The sequence below is a fragment of the Sinohyriopsis cumingii genome, chromosome 6 (assembly GCF_028554795.1).
Source record: "Sinohyriopsis cumingii isolate HCF-2022 chromosome 6, ASM2855479v2, whole genome shotgun sequence".
NCBI lineage: Eukaryota > Metazoa > Mollusca > Bivalvia > Unionida > Unionidae > Sinohyriopsis > Sinohyriopsis cumingii.
The window spans coordinates 165,104,753-165,116,098 of record NC_142966.1 but is presented as its reverse complement, the minus strand read 5'-3'; positions in this window follow the sequence as shown (position 1 = coordinate 165,116,098).

Below are 11,346 nucleotides of genomic sequence, written 5' to 3'. Positions count from 1 at the left end.
ACCGGATAACACAGATGACTGTAACTGGTTCTAAGATTTTTCATAATATCTTTATTCATCTTTATTGGTACAGATTTTCATTACTTACATGTGTGAATATATATATATATATATATATATATATATATATATATATATATATATATATATATATATATATATATATATATATATGTATTCCGATTGAATCAGTGTTTTGTTAGGCATTTATGTAAGTAGAACAGGATTCATAACTCCATACATATTATTTAGTCTTTTACGCTATATTATTCGATATATATTAATACCTTTTCGTAGTTTGTCCACGAGTTATAAATATATTTCTACTTTTAACTTCCTTTGGAGTGGAAATGGTGACAAAACCAAAAGCTATACATTACAGAATGCTACCGAAATGGTGAACTAAAGATGCCATATAGTTAGTCTTTTTGTTATGAACGTAAGGTCATGTACATAGACAAAATTTATATATCTACTCAATCGTTCACCATTGAAACTTTTTAGAGACACTGTGGAAGAGTTTTGAGTGGACAATACTTTCAAAGAAAGAAGAACTGCACAAAGTTTCCACAGAAATTTATTAAGTTCGAGAAGGGTGTCTTTTTGCATGGACGGAATTGGATGACCATAAAACCTGAACAGATTTAATCAGTGCTACTCTAGTACAATCAATCTATCAAGAATACTAATAATTCGTTCTTTGTAAAGAAATGGTGTGAACCATTTGTATTCATTATTAATCAGAAAATAAAGAAACGTGTTCCTTTTATACACTGAATTCAAAACAACGTTTAATATCAGTGTTACAATTGTAGAATTATATGGGGTTTTATTCACGCAATACATGTAACTTGGAACTAAACATTATTATAAATACAATGCAATTAGAATCACCCTTACACAAAAATATTTATCATTTTAGGACATAGGACAAATCTGCAAAATCATTTTATACATTAAAAGACCTCCAATTCAAATGAAAACTAAAAACGGAACTATATTTTAAATATGAATTACTCGCATGAAGATTGTGGATCAATATTTTTCTTTTGCTTTTGACAATAAAGCACTTCAGAGTGTCATTAAAAGGTATCCACATAAACATATGTACTAAAAGTACACTATTGAAAATGAAAATATCTGAATCAGGATTATTTCATTTTTGAATGAAGCTGAAGAGACTGCATCATTTCTTGTGAAAACAGTATTCATACATTTTTGGTTAGGTCCAAAAAACAAATGTTACACTGAGTTAGAATTAACAAAAAATACCATATTATTCGGAAATAAATTGCATCAGAACCTGAAATAACGGTTGTAAGCTTAAATCTAATGCAAAACTACATATGTGCTTGTAAAATTAAAACTTTTATTCGAAGTTTTGTGGCTTGCATAGAAAACATCAAGCATTATAGACATCTGTAATTATATTGTAGATATTTATCTTGTTGTTGTTGTTGCTGTTGTGGGGTTTAACGCCAATTTTCAGCACACGATAGGTTATACATGGCGGCCAGTATTAATGGTGGAGGAAGAACCCAGGGAAACCCCGGAAAGAACCACCGACCCACAAGAACTACTGGAAAGCTCTCTCACATACCAACATTGGCTAAATAAGAGACTCGACTATATATATTTATACAATTGGGAAGAACTGAAACAAATAAGAAGAAGGTGGCAATGATATAAGCAGCAGTTACACGTAGTAAGTAATTAGTTATGTAAAAAACTAAATATGCGTGTGTGCAAGTATTTTTGTGTGCAATGCGTATATCTCTTTAATTATGTATGAATTATATACATGAAAATGACCAGTATGCATGTAATAATTTACGTAGTTAAATAATTTGATTATATATATATATATATATATATATATATATATATATATATATATATATATATCTATATATATATATATATATGAAAATTAACAATATATGTATTCTTCTTGTGTAAGCGAAATAATTATTTAACGTTTTTTCTAGCATCATCAAAGGTTTTATTTCGCTGGGGTGTTTTCCTCTAATGAATAATTTAATTTTGTTTGTAATGTATTTATATTTATATCGTTTCACAATTACACCTCTGTTATTCCGATTTACTATTCTCTACTTGTAACCACTCTGTTCATGTTTTATTCTGTTGGAATTTATGCAATGAAGCATGCGTTTTGGTTTCTTCCATAATTATTTAGGTTGCTTTAATTTTTGTTTTTCCAATGTGTATCCTTTGTTTTCAATATCGCTTTTAATGAATTACTGCTTATGAGTAAGTCTTATGCACAATTTCTAAATAGTGTCTTTTCATATATAATGTATCTGATACTGTTATTGTCATTCTTTACCAGATAAGCGTTTAAATAAACATGTGTCAAAATTAATTAACCTCTAATCGATTATTTACGCTTGTATAAGCGGAGTTTCAATTGGGCAATTGTAATTGGACTGCACTATATGCAATACTGAACATATATGCACGAATCAGTCGCCCATTTTCTTAAAATCTACTTACCGATATTTTTGAAAGGTATGCTTAGTATTTTATAAAGATTTACGTTGTGGGATGTCTCGTGGCGTAAACCATTGTCGAAACGTAGTGCATTTCTAACCATGCTTTGAATTTGACATGAATCCATGCATCTTTAATACTTTGTTTGACGTTTTAAATTTCAATACAATATTTAAGCGACAAATTACTGCTCTGTCTGTTTGTCTGTCCTGTCTATCTTTATGTCTCTCTCTCGCTATCTCTATCTTTCATGTTATGTTTCATGTCAATTTGCATAGCAGCGTCATAAGAGACCTGATTGTCAAACATTATGTTCAAGATTATGTTGTCCACGACAATTAAACCTAATATCTCGGCCTAGATACCGTGAAATGCACAAAAACTGTCCTTCGCAACGTAACGTATTCACCCACTATCCCAAAAACCGAAAACGGCAATTTTCACCAAATATAACTATATATCTTAGAATTACGAGCGGGCAGTATTTGTGAATAATTTAAAATGCATAGAGATAAACCGTTCCCAATAACAGATTGAACATCTGTAATCGTACGCCAAAACAGACGTGTAAGATTAAATGGGTAGATCATAAAAATGTTGCCGAATGGCTAGTGTATAATGTACATTTACATTGGTTTGGTTGGTATTTTAAGTAGGTTATTTAGGGGCGATTAAATTGGAGCAAAGTGCTTTTCGAGCAATATTAACAATACCATTTTGACCCACCTGGATGTATCTGATGGTATAACTCGAACAGGCACTATTTCGATCTCGAGGCTGAGACGCCTGTAACTGAGCCAAGGCGGTGTCTCTTTATATATATATATATATATATATATATATATATATATACCCATATGCTATTTTCCAAAATTATGCACGTTAATAAACATCTAGAGACAGAGCAAATGACCGCATGGTGATATATAAGGTGATAACCTAATGACCAAGGCATCCGAATGTTATTAAAGTAAATTTGTAATCCCATATTTGCGGTTGCTATTAACTAACATCGGTATAATTGTCGTTTGATACATATAAAATAATATTGAATTTACGATTATACCTAAGGAAATTAATGAAATACGTTGAATGGTTTCAATATGTTGCGATTCTTTAAATATTATTAAAACACTTCATTGATTTCAATTGAAATAAGCACTCATGCAAAGTCCTACTCAGTTGTGTAAAATAATTTTACATCTGATAATACCGTTTTATTGTAACACACTTTAGTTACAAAAGCAACAACTTCAATATGTCTGCCTTAAGAGTCAAACTAATATTTATTTCATCTATAGTACACTAGGATGTTTTATAAATTGACTCATTTTCACCGTTTGGGCACTTCGTTCCATACTGTTCCATCATGTCACTGTATAATTAAGGACGAGTTTTTTCGATGCCCTCCTGACCAGCTTGGAGTTGTAAGATTAGAACTGAGCTCAGCAGTCATAGGCAACGTTGTCTTTTTATTTCAATTTTCAAACAAGAAGAATATCAAATAAACACTTCTATAAAATGAATAAACTTGCACTTGCCCATTTAAAACTAAAACTTCCCGTTCTCTTGTTTAGAATGAATTAAAACAATTTAAACTTTATTTTGATCAAAATACGTTTTATATTTAACATAATATATCTTTAGTGCTTACATTCCAGTTTGATATCAAAATTCCGTCATGAACATGTGACATTTAGCAAACAAAATGAAAGAAATTACTTCATTTGATCCAATAGTGCTTTACATGTTCGTTTGTATTTTAAGTTATAGTTTGATTTTTTTGGCTTTGTTGTTCATGTTCAAGACGGTCGGAACAAGGGCGTGAAAGTAATTTAGATGGTGTGAGTTCCAACGCATAAAGTTGAATATCCAAGTTTCATGTGCCATAAATGAAAACAACTTCAGCACTTAGGTATAAATATCAGGATTATAAGAGTGAAATGCCACACAAAGGCCAATTTTGGAAAGCTGTTTCTTAATGCGTATATAAATCTCATCCATCTCGTATCAAGTTTTGGAGAAATAACTTTTAGTCTGAGAAGAATATATATATATATATATATATATATATATATATATATATATATATATATATATATTTATATTTATATTTATATTAAAATTGGAAGATATTTTATATGCACAGGGTCGAAACAATCATTGTGGTCACATCCAACGTGCTATCTTGCTGATTCATTCTTGGTTTAGTAGTTTTGGACAGTCAGAGGATTTGAGAAAACATAATTCAAATCCTTTCCGTTTGCTTCTTGGGACAGAATGGAAACTAATTAAAACGACGTTTTATCTGCACGAACGTACAATTAACTGTACAACCCAAAATACAATGTAATTTAGGCTACGTTTTACGGTAAGAACTATTAATACAGACAGCTTTAATGTATCAATAGCTACGAACTATTGTCGAATTAATATATCATTTTACATATGCATTTTAAAATGAGTTTTTATGTAGTGGCACAAGTGATCTGTGTTTTATTTTGTAGACAAGAGTAACTTTGTAAATATAGGTTGCATTTGAAAGCCTTAGTAGCTCAATGGTTAGTGTTCCAGACTCGCAAGTCAAAGGTTGCGAGTTCGCAAAGAGACATCCATGGTCGGGTACAATGTTCAGCTTTTGTGCAAAACACTTTACCCCTAGTTGCCTCGGCGTTAAATAAACTACCAGGGTTGCATTGGCGCACAGTACCAAAGTAAACACAATGACCTGCTGTTAGAAAGCTAGTGTTACAAGTCTTTGCTCCTAAAATAAGTAGCAGAAAAGTGTGAAGAGCTACAAGATTTGTAAAATTCAACAAAAGATTTATTTCTCTAGAACACAGAGTGTGATTTGAAAACAGAACATACAGTATTGCGAATTAAATCCAAAACAATCATAGAATTACAAACAAAAGACCAAATAGTAAACGTTCTGAATAAACTTCAGGAAAAAATAAACTTAAATCCAAGTTGAACTTGTTGATGTGCTTGTTGATGGCTCCGAAAGTGTTGATGTGACGACGGTCTTTTGTTGAAACACAATAATGCATTTCAAGAAGATATCCTATTTGAAATTTCGGTAGACATTCAAATCCCTATTTCAAGAATGTTATCAGAGCACGTTTTCATTTCCAAAGACGAAATAATTTGGAATCAAATACTGTACACAATACTATCTTGATTTTGCATTAAGGTTATATCACGATTCAATAATCGTTCCAGTGATAAGATTATATATTCCTCAACATGACCTCATGACAAAATTAGGATTAAATTAAGCAAACAATTACCTAATGTAAACTATCTTTCTTGAAACCAGGATTAAACGTTAGTATTTGGAACCTACAATACAAACGTTATGGTTATTTTGAAAATTGAAAAAGTTTTAAATATATATGAGTTTACATACTTTAATCATGTAAAGGTATTCCACTGTCATGTCAGAGAAAGATACAGAAAGTCTTGCTCGACCTCTATTATAGAACGGTTTAATATGCAAAGGAATATCATGTACTATTATGATATTACCTTGACATTTTGTCAAAGAATTAGAACCAATCAAAATATCTTATTAGAGACAGCTCCTCCATAAAACATGCGATTATTATTTACTTTCGACCACCATGGAGATTTATATACAGCTATCCTAAGATCTGTATGGTCAATTTACATTGTTTTGTTGCTGACATTCATTGTTTGATTGATTGACTGCTTGTCCTGTTATCCGACTTTAGAATGAAACAACAGATTTTGGAATATAACAAGTGTTACAACTATCACCAAGGTTATCAACGTAAAGGATTTATGCACATCTATGAATAAGGTACAGTTCTGCCACCAAGGATGATCAAATGATGGAATTTGTACAAAAATATGATTAATATTTCATCCACAAGTACGGTTTATATACGTTACAGTTTGTGAATTATATAGAAATAAAAAAATAATGATTTCACTTGTATAGTGTTATGTATATATATGTATGTATACTGTGCATTTAAAATTTCTTCATGAATATAGGTTGCACATTAAAATCGTTTGGGTAGACATGTGAATGTGGTCTTGTGACCTTGGAAATTTATATCATTGATATTGTTGATGAATTTGATTGGAAATTTGACTCTCTAATAGGTTCACTTATTGTGCCAATATTTTTATATAAATGTAGCGATAAACAGTACTAATTATTCCTACCTGAACATCCGTAGTATAATCAGCCTTTCAGTTGTATTCCATAGAACGAGAGCTTAATGTGATTAGGTTTCTCACTACGAGCACTTTGCTGGTGAAGAAATGTGCCGAAATGGGTAAATCGAACTGAATGTTTAAAAATAGCTAAAGAAATGAATGAAACACTGTCTTAGATACTTGTACGCTGTAGAGAAACCCGAGCACGATCATATATAATTAACAAAAATAAGGCATTGACATAAGATATAAACAATTACGTTCCATATGAACGAAGGAGTAATGTACGATCTGTACATCAAAAAGCAATCAAATCATTAACTGAACCAAGCATATTTGTATAAATGCGCATTGCATGCACACATTATTTCATACTTGGCTTACCACATCTTAACAATTCTAGTGATATACTTTCTAATGATAACTGAGATTCTATCTTGCAAACATTACGTTTCTACCATTAGTTAATAGCTTTTTGTTTTCAAAACTACTATTTGTGTCCTAAGGTCAAGTAGAGGACTAGATAATCTTGTTTTTCTAGACTTTATTTGTTCGTGCTATAAGCTAATAGAAAACTGACGCTCGTCCTTGCGATAAGGAATTTCTGCAAGATATTTCAGAAATATTTGTTTCTGTAATTTAAATTCACCTTGTTTGGGGTATTTTCCTAGTCAAATGTATCATTTCATATTTTAGAAATCTTTACTGCTACCAACATACTTTTCACATTTCACATAATGTGGAGAACTTTATTTCAAATCCAAATCAGGAACTGTTAGGTCCCTTGAATGAGGATTAATTGATCCATATTGCCAGAAAATATAATGTTTTTGAGGCAAATGTTTCTGTAATGAAACAAGAAATAAAATGTTTCAGTCCACTATTTGGTACATGAAAGTCATGAAATTAAAATTAAAAGTCAAGAATGAAATACAGACATAGACTCTGCAGCTTCAAGAAGAAGAGAGACAAATGCAATTAGATTACAAGGAAAGTGAGAGAAAATGCAGGTGCAGAAAGAAGAAAAAGAAGGAAAATCATTCATTTGAAATTAAAGGAATTAGAAATAGCAAGTGAAAAGCAAGTCGCCACCGGACAACAAGATTCAAGCTTTTTGCTGTTCCTAAAATATTAGTTTAGTACTCCCTTTTAAAGAAAAAGAACTAGCTATATACGTTCCTCATTTTGAATGCATTGCTGAAATTTTTAAACGGCCAAGCGTGCATTGGACTGTATTACAAATTGCACTTCTTGGCAAAGCTCGTGACATCTACACTTCCCTGTCAGTACTGGAAAGTGACGATTATGACCTGGTTAAGGAGTGTTTATTAAAGGGTTATGATTTTGTACCTGGGGCGTATCCACAAACGTTGAGGAACTATATAAAAGAAAACTGGACACACCCTGTCGAATTTGCAAGAGAAAAACATTAACTGTTTGAAAGGTGGTACATATACAAGAAAGTTGGTTAAGATTACCAAATTCTTAGTAGACTCATATTAGTTTAAAACTTCAAGAATTGTGCTTATAGTGACTTTAAGACTTGCATTGAAAAAGACAACATCGAAACTTTCTAAAATGCTACAGGTACAGATGACGATTGTTCCTTAAATTTAATTTGTCCGTAAATCTTTCATTGAGCAATCTTCTGGCAAACTATATTTAAGCATAATACGAGTACTACCGAATCTCAATCTGGCACAAATTTTAGACATCAGGTTTATGATAAGACTGACCAGACTACATTATCTCTTCCTACGTGTATCAGTTTGCTAGAAGAAAGGGCACTTTATATCTCAATTAACAATAAGCAACAGAATTATTCCAGGTATATTCCGAAAAAGCACTTATTTCTAAGAGGTAAAGATCACAACCATGTATTGAAAATAATATATTTGTTAGCTCAAACAGACTCCAGTCTGATTTTATTATGGGGGAAATATAAACAATTAATGTCAAACTCTTCTATTTAATTCGGGAATGGTTCTGCGAATCCTATCGCAATTAAAACTTTAAGGGACACAGAGCTTCTCAGATGCAGTTTATTCTCAAGTAATTTGCCTTTTCCTGATAGGTCTTCTAATGAAATCGTTATTATACAAGAGGTAGAGTGCGGCTTTCTTATTATTATTCTCCATTGTGCATATTTTGTCATCAGAAGTGTTCTCAATACCCGTGACAGTCTAAACAGTTTAGTCTGTTTAGCGAGGGTAATCATGTAGTACTAGCCAGTTTTCTAGGTGGGAATAGGGTTGGATCAGATCCTATTGAAAACGAAACCTGATTTATACCCACTTTGTGCATTTCATAGAGCTATATGAAAGACAGCTCTTGAGAATGATGTTGATCAGAACATTATTCCTTTAGCTGACACATGTTTCGGACAGGCTTTTAGTGAGGTCATGTTTTCTCCTTGTCTGGATAAATTAAAATATATTGATCACAGGGATCCTCTTTTCATTGCTCATTCTCGTTATTATAATCAGGATGACAAACAACAATCACTTATCTTTGAACACGGAAAAGATCATAAGACTCATTTTAGTTCAGCAAAAAATGTAAAGAATGGGATCCTTGTGAGAAAATGACGACTATATGAGGTGATTGTTGGTGAGGAATGGTCGGTGACCTATCAAATATTATTTCCAAAGTCATACAGACTGTACATTCATAATCTTCCTCATGAAATTCATTTCGCTGGCCATTTAGGGATCAGTAAGACTGTTCACAAGATATTGAACCATTTCTTTTGACCAAATAGTACAATTAATTTTTGTGAATATTGTAGATCTTGTCACCAGGAAAACCCGATCAGAAGATAAAGAACTCTCATCTGTAACCTATTGCTGAATTCAACGAACCACTTAGCAGAATAATGGTTGTGTCGAGACCTTACCTTAGATCACGTCAGGCAGCCAATAATGTTTGAATATAATGTTTTAATCTAGAAGATTTATGGACGCAATTCCTTGTAGAAATATTAAAATTAGACAATAGTAAAAAGCTTTGATAAAGATTTTACTAAATTTCTTCTGCCCAAATTCACCCAATCTGATGAAGCGTCACATTTTGTGACTGCAATTTTCTAGCAAGTTATGCGTGATTTAGGCAATTGGTAACTAAAGTCGAACTTTTAAAAGTTCGACATAACTAAAATGGAGAGAACTTTTCAGTTTGGTTCTACAGTCCAATCCCTTTTACGGAATTTTTCAGAATTTCGTTAATGTTAGGTTATATAGTCCTTACAAGGTAGAAAGAAAATAAATGAGTTACATTTCAATATTAGTACTCCTGGGACGATAATATATTAAATGTGTCTCGCAATGTTGATAGGAAAAGCCAGGTTAATTATGCATCTAATTTAACTGTCCCTGTCTAACACTGTGAAGATTTTAGCGACGTGATGCAATCAGACTGTCGCAAACTATCTTCGGAATTCAGAAATTATGAATAATCTGGAACAGACACTTTTACATCCGCAGCAACAAGATACAAATGGAATTATAGCACTATTACTTGAACATATGAGTTCTTGTTGCCAGATGATCCTACACGGACAAATACAATCTACCATGACTTTGAAATTATAGATTCCACACCTATGAAATAGCATCCGTAAAGGACAAACCTTTTCACACAGAATTGTTTGAAATAGAAAATTAATATTTGCTGAAGAATGATTTGTCAGACCGAGTAAAAGGCACTGAAGTATAGCATGTATCCTGGTATTGAATCCAGATAATACTTATCGCTTGTGCACAGACAATAGAAAGGGGAACAGTGTGACAAAAACGGGTTTATTTATATTGCCAAGAATCGATGACTGCATTGACAAAACCGGAAATGCAAAATATGTAACCCAATTTTACCTTTATAAAGGATTCTGGTAAATTCCACAGACGCAAAGGGTAGTGGAAATTTTGTCATTTGTCACTCTGGAGCATTGAAACACTCCAATCAATATAAAGCGATTTGTTCGTCTTGTACTTTGCAACGTGTAATCAACATAATTATACCTGGTCTAGATTATTACGATGCTTACATCGATGATGCAATCATTTAGCATATTGCTAAGCTGTGTTAAAACAGTGAGTTCGACGCTCTAAACTTTTGTTTATATAGTTGATTAATTGTCTTCCTCCCAATAATTGCGATACGCAGAATTATGAGGCACCGAATTCGTTCTTGTTTTGACAAGGTATTGGAATATACTGCTGCAGCATTTGTGACGTGAGAAATATAAGAATAGACTGTGATTTGCATGTACAGACTGAATTATAAGAATTAATTTTCAAATGTAATAATGGCTATTACTTTGTAAGAACGAGTCTTCTTCGCCCTATAACAACATACCCCTAATCAAGATATATTCGTTGTTTATTAATTACATAATTATTTGCTTTATAGGTTCTAATTTATAAGAGTGTGTGTAATTTATAGTACGATATTATTTCCATATTATAATGGTACAATTTTTATTTCCTTTGAACTGATATTTGTTTAACCTTTTCTTCATTAATCTGCTAATACATATTTATTTATATCCTTTTTCAAACATTTACTAAACATCCAAACATATTTGTTCACTGTTCAATATCGTACAAATAATAAGCGCCAATATTAAAAATGCATTAAAACTACGACAAA